The sequence below is a fragment of the Gallus gallus genome, chromosome 1 (genome assembly GCF_016699485.2).
Source record: "Gallus gallus isolate bGalGal1 chromosome 1, bGalGal1.mat.broiler.GRCg7b, whole genome shotgun sequence".
In the NCBI taxonomy this organism is placed as follows: Eukaryota; Metazoa; Chordata; class Aves; order Galliformes; family Phasianidae; genus Gallus; species Gallus gallus.
Window position 1 is genome coordinate 80,952,822 of NC_052532.1, and position 12,821 is coordinate 80,965,642.

The following is a 12,821-nucleotide window of genomic DNA, read 5'->3' on the forward strand; positions in this document are numbered from 1 at the left end:
TCCCTAGGGACATGAGGTCTTTATTATGGATTTGTATGTCACTGTATTAATAATGGTAATGAGTAGTGGTTTTAGAGCCTTAGTATCTCTTATGTAACCATATATGTTGCCAAGAGGCAGGAGGTGAGCCAGAGCTGCTGGAACACCCAACAGGGCTCTTTGCATCAGCAGGGATTGAGATGTGCCAGCGCCCATATAATGGGCAAAGCCTCTGTTTTTCCTAAAAGGAAAGGTAAAGTCCCTGCAACCAAGAACACCACTGGGGCTTGGGAACTGAAATCTCAGGAGATGAAGGACTGGGAGAGATGAAAAGGGTCTGCTAAATGCTCTCTCTCGGTGCACCCACAGTATCCATTTTCTGTGGTCCTTCTTTCCCACTTCTAATTTGCACTGATGTAAAAGCAGAACCAGGTCAACTTATTTCCTGATAGAAGGTCTATTCTTTCTCTTTTCATTTCCTGTTTAATGTCATAACTCGCAGTTACTACCTCCTCCCACTCTGCAGTATTCACATGCATCAAGTATATTATACAGTTTACTTCCTTGGGCTTGTTCCTTACTCAGCTGTATACTTTTAACCCTTTTTGGCCTTCAGCATAAATTCCTCTGGGTCTGATTATCAGTCACTTCTGATTTCTTTTTTCCTAGTTTGCTGCTCTTTTATTGCTGATGAGGAAAAACTGATGGGATGAACAAAATTGAAACCTTGGGCAAGTTGCAACGAAATGGTGCTGAAACTCTTTCCTCCTTCCCTTTGCAGTAATGGGATGCCCCTCTATACACCACCTCAAACTGCAAAAGCCTGTTTTGCTAATACAGTACATCAAGATTTTTTATTTGCTACATTCTCTGCCTTCTAATCTCAGTACAAAATAGCTTCCATGCTTTCTCCCTCCTTCTGAGTACCCACCTTTTGGATCATTACTCTCCAGGGACATTGCCTACATTTTTCTGTTTCGTTTGTGTCTAGATTCATTCAAGTCCAACTCATATTACTTTCTGTTTTAAGTCTCAGACCATTGCCCACACATGCTTAATTTTAAGGAGCTCTGTGTTTGAGAGCCTGTTTCTTCTGTTACATTTGCAGTTTCTCTGTAGGGCATCAACTGCCAATGTTATGGACAGTTAGTGTTGGCTCCCTGGGACCCTGGTTTAATAGGACCAACACAGATGCTGCCCCTTTGCCACATCATTTGTCACCACTTAGTCCAACTGAGCACATTTTGTTTTGCTACCTCTGGCCAGTGGGCTCTTGGATCTGGTCAGACAGATGCCATGAGGTTTCCATGTATGTACTGTATGTGGTTTAATTCTTTAGATTCTTAACGACTCTTCATATTTGGTTCTTTATGTCACTAGGGATAGACATCAAATTGGAATTAAACATTGCCAGCTCTATTCTTTATTGAAAATCCTTGTTATGCTTGCATTTTTGTTGGTTCTGTGGAATCTCCCCAGCTCAATGGAAATTGTCAGATTTGTCACCAGGATAATATGTTTGTCAATGGCTTGCCGTAACAAATTAGGCTCCTGATTCTGCATACATTTGTGCATGTGCTTACATCTATAGATTGCTTAGCATTCGACCCTGTAATAGTTCTGCGAAAGCGAAAAGACTGTTCAAAAAAATCTCTGTCGTTTCTGGATTAAGTTCTAGGATGTATCATTCTTCAGATTCTTCTTGTTTCTTCTACTTGCTTCCCTCCCCCACCCTTTTCTAGTCACAGCTTCCCTTCTCATTCTTCTGGCTAAGGATAGTTTTTAAAAGGCTGCTCAGCCATTTCTGAACCATTAATTTCATCCTCATCCTCATTTATTAATGAACCTACTTTCTTTCTGGTGCTTCTTTTCCTCTGGATGAATTTGTAAATCCCTTCTTATTCCCTTCAGTGCCTCGGGCAACATAAATTCATTTGCTTTTTTCCCCTTGCCCTTATCTTTCCCTACAGCCTTAATTGACTCTGTATATTCTTCTTCAGTCACAATCTCCCCTTGCATTTGCAGCATGGAACTTTTCTTATAGTTTTCTTAATGAAGAGGCATCAGTAGAAAAGCACTGTGCCGTACAATGCTGGTAGAGCCTTCTCAGGAAGAATTTATATTAGAAGGAGTCTCTGTGTGACAAAGCCAGCATTTTAGTTCTAGCGTGTCTCTGATTTCATTTTTAAAGCTCTTGTTGTGACTTGAGCAGGACAAGATGGGCAGCTGAGCAAATGGTAAATCCTGTTCTTTCTGAGTTGTTTCATCCACTTTACTGTGTTGGATGCCCATTAGTAGAGCCGCTCTCCTTCCCTCGTAGGAGATAAAGAAAAAACTATCATTTTGTGTGTAGTTCTTGTCAGCCAAAGAAGGTGGAGAGGTCTGTGAGTGCTACAACCACTTGTTGCTTATATGAGGGCAGAATGCCAGGAGGAAACCTGGACTAACAAAATGAGCAATTGAAATAGAAGTGAAGCGATAGGAGGGCTCTCTAGGCTCCTAGGCTCCCCTCTCAGGCATCTTAGCAATGCTGCCGTTCTTAAAAGCTTCAGGAGCTTGGTAGAAGTGTCCCATGACCACTGTGGCTGATGATAGCAGAGATGTCAAACCTGCCTGTGAGAAGCAGGGCTGGAGACTGGCCAGCAGAAGAGTTGCTTCACAGGGTCCAGAAGCATAAACTTGGAGGCTAAATTTGGAGGCTCAATAGAGAAGACCTATTCAGCCACGGCTGATCTTGTGACCTAGAAAGATGCCTAGATCTTGTGACCTACCAAGATGTGACCTAGAAAGTGGCTCTACCACTGGTCTGCTCTGTGATCCCAGAGAATTCTCTTCTGTTTAGTTTCCACATCCATAAAATGGGGGCAGTGATGTACAGTTGTGAGAATTTTTCAGCTAGTGACTGTGAAAGGCTCTGTCAACTTGGGTTGAAAAAGCAATGTTTCTGTCTTGTAGGGAGTCAGTATGAAGGTGTTGGTGGAGCAGAGCAGAAGATGGCAGGCTGTGTTCACTGGCTCACATCACCTCTTTTGGAGATGCTCTCACTCACCTTTTCCTTCTCTCCTCCCCATATGGGTTCCATGGAAAGTAGCTACAATTAAGTAAAGCATAACAAAATCACAAGTTTCCCCACACCTCTGGGACCAGGATATCTCCATCCATCACCTCTTCATCATCCCACATCACCCACATCCGTCCACGCTTCCTGAAGATGGATGAGTCAGGAGTTGTGCAAAGTCCTGAGGAGGTAGAAGAAAGCACTAACTCTGCTTAAAAATAAAGAGGTTACCACGGGTCTCAGAAGACACACACCTACCCACTATCTTCCCAGAGTATTGCACTATATGCGGGCAGGGGGCCTGCCAGAGCTATAGTCAATATGCTGGATGTTTGCTCAGAGGAAATGCCTTTTTGTTTACACGGGAGAGAGAGAAGCTTAGAGAAGAAACCTGGCACAGAGCAGTTGGGATTCGGTTAATCTGCTTAGAAATACATTAATCGGAGGATCAGATGTTGTCAACAATACTCTTTCTCCCTCACTCTTCTCTCTTGCAGTACCATGTTCATCACTGTTCCCATTGGGTCCTATTCCTCACCCTCCTCCACACATCCCTCTTCTCCCCTGCTGTGAAAGTCATGGAGTAATGAAGCACAAGGAGATTACAGCAAAATTAACAAACAAAATATAAATCCTAGATCTAAATGAAAATTAAAAATGGATCTTTGGCTGTTTATTTGCATCCCTAAAAATAACCTTCTGCCTAAGCCGAACTGAATATAGCCAGGATTTCCCTGGAAAACTTGGAAAAATCCTAAAAGATGTGCAAGTAGTGGAAATAGTGGCTGCCTGCTTCCCTCTGAGACTTCATCATCTCCCCCACATACCACAGGAGGCTGCAGGATAAGCTGTGGCCCCACCCTGAGATGTGGCGTTATCATGGCATTATCACAGTGACCGAGGAAAAGACCTCTCCAATCCACCAGCCTTTATTGCCTTCAGCAGGAGCTGTGGTACTTGGCTTCTAGCTAACATCTCTTGCCTAAAGATGGGCAACTGTAATTGTCAGCAGTCACAATTTTGTGGGTGCTCTGATTAGAAACGGAGCCAGGTTCTGCTCCACTTTTTAATGCAGTTTGGTTAATAATACGCAAAAAGACATTACCTGTATGGAGAGAGAGTTCTGAGAGGAGGGTTCACTATTACTGGCATATTCCTCAACACGTTGCTGCTTTCAGAGAATCACAGAACCACAGAACTGCAGGGGTTGGAGTTTCAGGGACCTCAAGAGATCACTGACTCCAACCCCTATGCTAAAGCAGGTACCCTACATGCACGGGTAGGTGTTCAAACAAGTCTTGAATATCTCCATAGAAGGAGACTCCACATCCTCTCTGGTTAACCTGTTCCAGTGCTCCGTCACCCTTACCATAAAGAAGTTCTTCTGCATGTTTGTATGGAACTTTCTATACTCAAGTTTTAGGCCATTGCTCCTTGTCCTATTGCTATGCACCACTGAGAAGACCCTGGCCTCATCCATTTGCCTCCCACCTCCCTTCAGATATGTATAAACATTGATAAGGTCCCCCTTCAGTCTTCCTTTCCCTACACTGAACAGACCCAGGTTACTCAGTCTTTCCTCACAGAGGAGATGCTCCAGGGCCTTCATCATCTTTGTATCCCTCCGCTGGACTCCTTCTATGAGATCTCTGTGTTTTTGAACTGAGGAGCCCAGAACTGGACACAGTATTCTAAATGTGGCCTCACCAGTGCAGAGTAGAGGGGGAAGATCACCTCCCTTGACCTGCTGGCCATGCCCTTTTTAATACATCCCAGAATTTTCCTGTTGGAGTTTTCCTGTCCAGCCCCTGGTGAATTTAAAAGGAAACACAGTTGTCATCCTGTGCCTACAAGGAGCTGAGGTTGAAGCCAGGTTTGCAGTTTTCTGAGCACCACTGCTGTAGAATAACTGTCGTCACAGGAGTATTTGTTCTACATGTGCTGTCTTCTTCTAGCATTTTTTTCTATATTAATTTTTCAAGAACAAAAAGCATTGCAGTGTACAAGATATCAGTACCAACTGGGGGATAAAGAAAGAGGTGGACAACTACTGCTTTGTAGTCATAATGTTTACTTTGCATATGTGCTGTTTGATATTCCTGGGCTTTGTCCTCAGATGTGCAGCGTTCTCTTTCATTCTCATTAGAAAGGTATAATCATAGACAATGCAGGATGTGCAGTGTGGCTTACTTAATTTCAGATGAAACCTTAACTTCAGGAATATCCGACCTTTGAGCCATTGTTTTAACAGCATTACAGTCGCATTCATTTTGGAGATTTTGCAATCCCATATTAATCCAAATTCCATTGAAGTCAGTACACAGACACCCATTGTCTTAAGCTGGGGTTGGTTCAGGTCATTACTCTTTAGCTGAGAAAAGGATAGGGATAAAGGAGGGGATGCAGCAGTATACCAGAGCTCAGCTTCTTTTTGTACTTTCAAGGGTGAAGTAAAGGCCGGCTAGGAGAGAAATTGGGATGGGTAGAAAGGCTTGTTGTTGTTGTTGTTGTTGTTGGGGAGCAGGCAGCATGAAGGAAACGCAATGCTGCTGCCTAGGGATGCAGCAGTAATTGCCTCAAACAGGAATTAAGGAGCAATTTGGCCAGGGATTCCCCTGTACATCTTCTCTTCCACAGGAATGTGCCCTTGTGCCTCTTCCCCTCCTTGTGACACAGACAGCCATGTAAGTCTTGGTGCAATAACTTCAGAAGACCTTTGCTTAGGCATTGGTCCCGCAACCAACAAGTGGACATGAGACTTCCCAGAAGGTTCTGTCCATACATTGTGCCAGCAAGACAGAAATGCTGAGTTAGCAAGTTCACAAATAACCTGCATCTTGGCTGTCTCCCAGCAAATGGGAGGTAGAGAGCCAATAAACCTCACGGAGACAAGTGCCTTTGATGGCAGTTCTGTGTGTTAACTGCTCTATTGCTCCTGGACTGGAGCTAGGTTTCTGCTACCTGCTGGATGAGCTCACAGAATTGAATCTGTGCATTGGGTTGTAGAGAGGATCAGGGGAATTACAGGCATGTAGCCTGACCTTGGTGCCAGGTGAGGTTGTAGAGCAGATCATCTTGAGGGAGATCACACAGCATGTGTGGGAAAACTGGAAGATCAGGCCCAGCCAACATGGGTTCATGGAAGGCAGGTCTTGCTTGACCAACCTGATCTCCTTTTATGACTGAGTGACCCTCCTGGTGGATGAGGGAAAGGCTGTTAACGTAGTCTATCTAAGCTTTAGCAAAGCTTTTGACACTGTTTCCCACAGCATTCTTCTGGAGAAACTGGCAGCCCGTGGCTTGGACAGATACACTCTTGGCTGGGTAAGGAACTGGCTGGATGGCCTGTCCCAGAGAGTGGTGGTGAATGGAGTTAAATCCAGCTGGCTACCGGTCATGAGTGGTGTTCCCCAGGGTTCAGTACTGAGGTCTGTCCTTTTCAGTATCTTTACTGATGACCTGGATGAGGGCATTGAATGCACACTCAGTAAGTTTGCAGATGACACCAAGCTGGGAGAAAATGTTGATCTGCCTGGGTGTAGGAAGGCCCTACAGGGGGATCTGGACAGGATGGATAGCTGGGCTGAGACCACGGGATGTTGTGCACTTTGTCCACAACAACTCTAGGCAACACTACAGATGTGGGGCAGAGTGGCTGGAAGACTGTGTAGGGGAAATGGACCTGGGGGTACTGGTCAACACTTGACTGAACACGAGCCAGCAGTGTGCCCAGGTGGCTAAGAAGGCCAATGGCATCCTGTCTGATATCAGAAATAGTGTTGCTAGCAGGAGCAAGGAAGTGATCATCCCTCTGTACTCAGCCCTGGTGAGGCCGCACTTTGAGTACTGTGTTCAGTTTTGGGTCCCTCACTTCAAGAAAGACATCGAGGCCCTTGAGCGTGTCCAGAGGAGGGCAGCAGAGCTGGTGAGGGGTCTGGAGCACAAGCTGAGGAGCAGCTCAGGAAGCTGGGATTGTTTAGTCTGGAGAAGAGGAGGCTCAAGTGTGACCGTATCATTCTCTACAACTACCCAAAGGGATGTTGTGATGAGGTGGAGGTTGGCCACGTCTCCCACGTAACTAGCAGCAGGACTAGAGGGAATGACCTCAAATTATGCCAGGAGAGATTCAGGTTGAATGTTAGGAAATAATTCTTCTCCAAGAGAGTGGTCAGGCAGTGGAATAGGCTGCCCAGGGAGGTGGTGGAGTCACCATCCCTAGAGGTGTTTGAGAAACATTTAGATATTGTACTGAGGGACATGGTTTAGTGGCCAATATTGGTGATAGACTGGATGATCTTAGAGGTCTTTTTCAACTTTGGTGATTCAATGATTGTGTTCTGTTTAGGGGGTTTGTTTGCCCGAGTTAAGGAGGGTGTGATGGCACTGCTGCATCCACTCTGTTCACCGTCAGTAAGAAGCAGAGGGAGGACATGAGAGCGTAGATTTCACTGTGAGCTGCTACTAAGAAAGCACACAATGTCCTTTCCAGCATGGTGTCCCTGCTGTTTTTAACCATGCTAGCTAGATTAAACCTGGTAGAGACGCATGTACTCAGCTTGGGCTGTTTTACTTGTACCGAGAACAAATACGTATAGACTTGGGGTTGGCCTGTATCTCCAGTGTGTCACGTAGATCCAGTCTGAACTTTTCCTTCAGCTGTATGTGCTGATGAAAAATTGCTTTTTTTTTAATCAAAGACTGTTTTTCACAGAAGTGTCCCTTGCATTCTTTTCTTCATTTCCTCCTTCCTGCAGAAAGTAGTCAGGGTAGAAAAAATAAGTGGGAAAGGAGGTTTTTAATTTCTTCTGATGCTGGTTTTGATTTTGCCATAAGAAAAAGAGTAAGGAACAAATGGAGAGAAGACAAGGAAGGAAATGAAAGGAAACCCTTCTGGTTGCTTTTTTATTTAAGTTCAGTGCTAGAAAACTGTTAACTGCTTTTCTGCTTTTTTTTCACTCTGTTTCTTGTATTCCTGTCTCATACTTTACTTCCTCCAAGGCCACTGCTTTTCCAAGAACAGAAAAAGCCACAAGTGCTGATATTTGCATGGGAGGTAGGAAAGGAGCCTTGCAAGGAGAGGCAGTGCCTCAGGTGGAAGCGCTCCCCTGAGCAGTGTTTTTCAGGACTTTGCTGCTGTTATATCTAGAAGGTCAGTCTGAGATCCAGCAGTGAGTTTTATTGCTAATAATGACTGTCAATGGGGTAAGGAGAAATATTTTTCTTATACACTTTAAAGCATACTATAGTTATCATTTAGCATTTTACTGTTCTTCTGCTTCTTTTCCTTGGATACATCTGTTTCGTTCTGTACCTTCCTTCCTCCACAATGATGGCTTTCTTTCTCCACAGGACAATGTGTTTTATGGGTTCTCACTTAGTTGTGCCTGTTCCAATATGTTACTGGGGTCCTTCTCCTTTGGTACCTTTTTGCCTGATACAGATGAGTATGGCAGATCCCTGTAGAGGGAGCTGCGCTTTTTGGAGGTATCCAGCAAGCCAGACCTTACCTCTGTCCCCATCTCCCTCCCTCTTAATCCAAACAGTTCTCGCTTAGATGCTAGTGTCATCATTTTTTTCTTCTGGCATGATGATACCTGAAGCTTTCAGTATGTTCATTAATTAAGGCTCCTGGGGTGTATTCCCTGCTGTCCACTCTGCATGCATACACAGAGCCTGCACAGGGGCTCACCTGGTGCTGGAGCTTACGCTGCACATCCTGTTGGTGTCTGCCTTTAACACTTGGCCATTCCTCAAAGCCTCACCCCCCCCCCCCCCTACAAAAGCAAACGGGGCCTGGGATGCCTTGGAGGGGCAAAGAGACACAATTGGGTTTGACAGGATTTGCACCACAAATTAAATGCTGAGTGCTAACATTTGACACTCTACCTCCATGGAGCTTTTGGGTAGCCCCTCCCAGAGAAACCTGTCAGAAACCCAAGCATTCGGAAAAAGGGGGAAAAGCCACCCTGCCACCTCGTGTTGTTTGCTTCTCAAAGGATGAAAAACACCGAATGGGTGCTCCGTGGCCTTGTCAGCTCCAGCAAGCACCCCTACTCCATTGCCTGGAGGAGGAAGGTGCTCTCATGGCAGAGAGCTCCCATTTCCACTCCCTCCCCACAGCCCTCATTTGCTGTCCAAAGCTGGAGGTATGTCCTGCAATGCACGTTCCCATGAATGGAGATGCATACAATGCCCTTCAACCTGAGGATGTGGTTTTTCTCCCTCACAGGTTCTTTTCACAGCCACAGCCAGCCATACTGGCAGTGGGCAGAACCACTCCCCTTCAGACCACCTCTTCTTGTATCTTGCTGGCACGATCAGCATTGGAGAGGAAATTTGTGAGTGTGTCACTAAGAGGGCTGCAGGAAAGAGGGTAATTGAGAGGATGCACCAGAATCTTCTCTCACCACTAGGTGCCCATCCTCTTGGTCAAAAAGCGTGTACCAAACCCATTTAATTACTTGCAGCCAGGGATGTTCATGACAAAAGACTAATGGAAGCTTGTTTTCATCTGTTAGACTTCCACTACCTGAAAGGGGCTTTATTTTCTTTGTCCGTCCTCTGTACTTATGCATTATTGCTGCATGTGCTGTCTGAAACGATGTTGTCTTCCAGCCTAGCAGAATGCCTCCTTCACTGCTGCATCTTCTGCTTCCTAGAGTTTGGAAAAGATTTTAACATATTGTGACATGAGTGCAGAAATACATATTAGTACATCCTACAGTAATGAGAGCTGGGCAAGAAATTGGAAGAAGCTTTGCTAAATGTGGTCTCTGGCTGGGCAGTACCCTATGCCAGCCTCCACAGAGCACTGCCTCTCACAACACCACCTTGTCTTTAGAGCTGAATTCTTTACCTGTGGTCTGTGTTTACAGTGAACATAAATAACATCACTACAGCAGCCTCAAAATGAGGCTGAGCTTCTATGGTTTTAGGATTTAACCTTTATAATGCTAAACTTTCGCAAATTCTTGGTTCCTCATGCTTGGAGGTCACCCCTCTCTTGCTAGATTTTTGCTTTAGCCATTCCACACTCTCCCTTAGAAAGGGACAAAACACCTGTGCACGTACTGGGCTCTTGCATCCATGTTGCAGAACGGTAGGCATCCCTTCCATCCATCTCTATGGGTCAGCAGTCAGGCCATCCTGATTCAACTCCACAAGTCTCCCTCTGGTCAGGATGGGGGTTAGGGAAAGGTTCTTCACCAGAGGGCAGTGGGGTCCTGAGGGAACCTTCTTCTCCTTCCACTGACACAATCTCCATGCTTATGTGCGTGTTGCAGCAGTCCCTTGTGCGGTCATGTCTTCGAGCAAGGGAGAGCTGGTGTGAGTGCTCACAGAAGGCAAGGAAAGCAGGTTGGGCAAACACTGTCAAAGCAAATTCAGCCTTATTATTCAAACAGATGTTCATGAATATATTTTGCCATATTTGCAGAGTCTTAATTGTAATTTGACCTGATGGGCACATGAGTTTAAAAGTGGAAGACTGAATTTATAGAGGAAGAGATGAACTGGGAGGTGACCTACTGAGCTGGGCTCTGGAGGGTAAGAGTTCACCTCTAATTCTGCACAAGTCACCTCGGGGGAGTCCTTGTCACCTAGCAAGTCACTCAGGTTATTGCTCCTTCCCTTCCCTGAGGCGCTCAGACCCTGCTGGAAAAAGACATCCATGCCCTGAGCAGGACTGCTGGATCCCATGTTCATTCATAACTGTTGCTTTCTTTACTTTCTACTCTTAGCAAGCACAGCAGGGATTTGCTGCTTCTTTTCCCTCACGAGTTACTCTTCTGTTTTCAACCCTGCATCTTCCATAAGAATCTGTGAAAACTTTTCCTGGCAGGACCCCTCCTGTGAAGTTTTGGTGTCACCATGTAAGTAATACAGCGACTTCTGTGCCTGATGAACAACAAAGAATCTGGCAAGAAGCCCAAGCCTAATTTTTTTCTCCAGAAATTATTATTATTGCCATTAGCAAATACAACTTAGGAAAAGTTATGATAAACAAGGGGGAGATAAGTGTGATTTGTACATGTTTAATCGCTTCTGTGTGGTTTCTTTTTTCTTTCTCTCTCTGGCAAGCAGTGCTTGGAAGCTGGGTAAAAGGACTGTCACTTTTGCCCAGAGCCTGGTGCCACTGGAGCCATCCAGTGTGTGGCATGACAGCGCATCCATACAGTACCTTTCACATAACATCTCAAAAATGTTTCTTAAGAAGATAATTTTATCCCTGCAGACTCTAGTGATGTGTCTAGCCTCTGAGCAGCCTTATCTGGTTGTAGATGTCCCTGTTCATTGCAGGGGAGTTGAACTAGGTGACCTTTAATGGTTCCTTCCAACTCACGCGATTCCATGATTCTTTGATTCTTTGCAGCAAGATGGCACACCACAGTTTGGGAATGACTCTTCTTTCCATTGTGCAAACTAGTTTGATGAATCCTTTGGAAAAAAACGGAGAAACACCACTGAGTTGTGGCAGCCTGGGCTGTGTCTTGCATAGATGCTTCTTTCCTTTGCGATGATACTGGCCGTGTACTCTACATCACTTGGCTAAAACTGGGGGTGTTCACAAGCACCAGCAAACTGAGCACCAATGTGTGGTGAAATAGGGGAGTACTGTTTTGAAGAGGCCCGCTTGCTCCCATCAGGATGGGATTTGCTCCTCGGGACTGCAGGGTGAGTGATAGCACCTTGAAATAGGACTCTGAGGCCACCAGCATGAGCTTGTTTGAGATCTTTGGAATCACAACAAGGTTTCTCTGGGCTGAAAGGATAAATGAGGAAAGCAGTGAGTACCTGCTGTAGCTTACAGAGAAGGGAAGGAATTTGGAGAGACTTCGTTATGTGGAGTACCACTGATCTGAGCTTTTAATAATGCAATGGACTTGTAAGTGTTCCAAACGATGAGATTTGTGAATGAATTTTTAATCCGGGGGTTTAACATTAAAGATTAAAGTGTGTGTTTTGAATTTCAGAAAGAGAATTTACCCCCAAAAGACTAAGACTTGCTTCAGTGGCTTCTTACGGTTTTGTTTTATTTCATCTTTCCCCCCCTTGGGTATACATGAAAGCAAAAAGAAACAAAGAAAAGGGAAAACGCAGCATCCGGACTGAGCCTGGGGAATCTTCAACTCATTGTTAAGCCAGTGTCCAATTGGGCTCTTTCATATTAATGTTGCTTTGTGTGCTCTTAGACTTGGCAGGAGTGACAACATCTGTGTGAAAAACTGAGCCAGCTGTGCAGAAAAAATCTTCCTTAGTTCAGAGCAGTTGTGTGCTTTGCTGCTTGGGCATAAGCAACTTCTTGCATCTGTTACGGAGGGAAAATGTGCAAAGTGTTTTCCTGAGACTCTAACTCTAAAAGACAAGAGAAGCCCGTAGCAGTTCCTGTAAAAGAGAATTTAGGACATCAGGGATGGGAAGAAGAGAGGGCAGGCATTAAATCAGACAGCACTGTGGGGTTTGGTCACCCAGGGTTAACGCTGAGGACCTGGCATCAGAAAAGAAGGTGGTAAGGAGAGAGGCACATTGTCTTGTATTGTAACATCAATGGCTATATTAACTGAAAGCCTCTTCTCTTCAAGCATGTTATGACAGTGCTTTGTGTATTTTTAAAACCTCCATAAGAATTTTGGGAGCATCTGGGAGCCCAGCCTGGAGTACTGTGGGGAAGATCCCCTTGCAGAAAGCATCTACTCTTACCATCGTGTGGGTCTCCAGCAGAGCTGAACAGTGAACCTTCCTGGCTGTTTTTCCCCTCTCTGAGAAGAAATGTGTGTGTTAATTT

The 12,821-nt window shown here is 45.1% G+C and overlaps 1 protein-coding gene across 2 annotated transcripts in view; it reads left to right on the top strand.

The window, feature by feature from the left end:
* Positions 1–12,821, top strand: part of IGSF11 (immunoglobulin superfamily member 11) — a 122,777-nt gene that overhangs the window by 90,761 nt on the left and 19,195 nt on the right. The window lies entirely within an intron of this gene.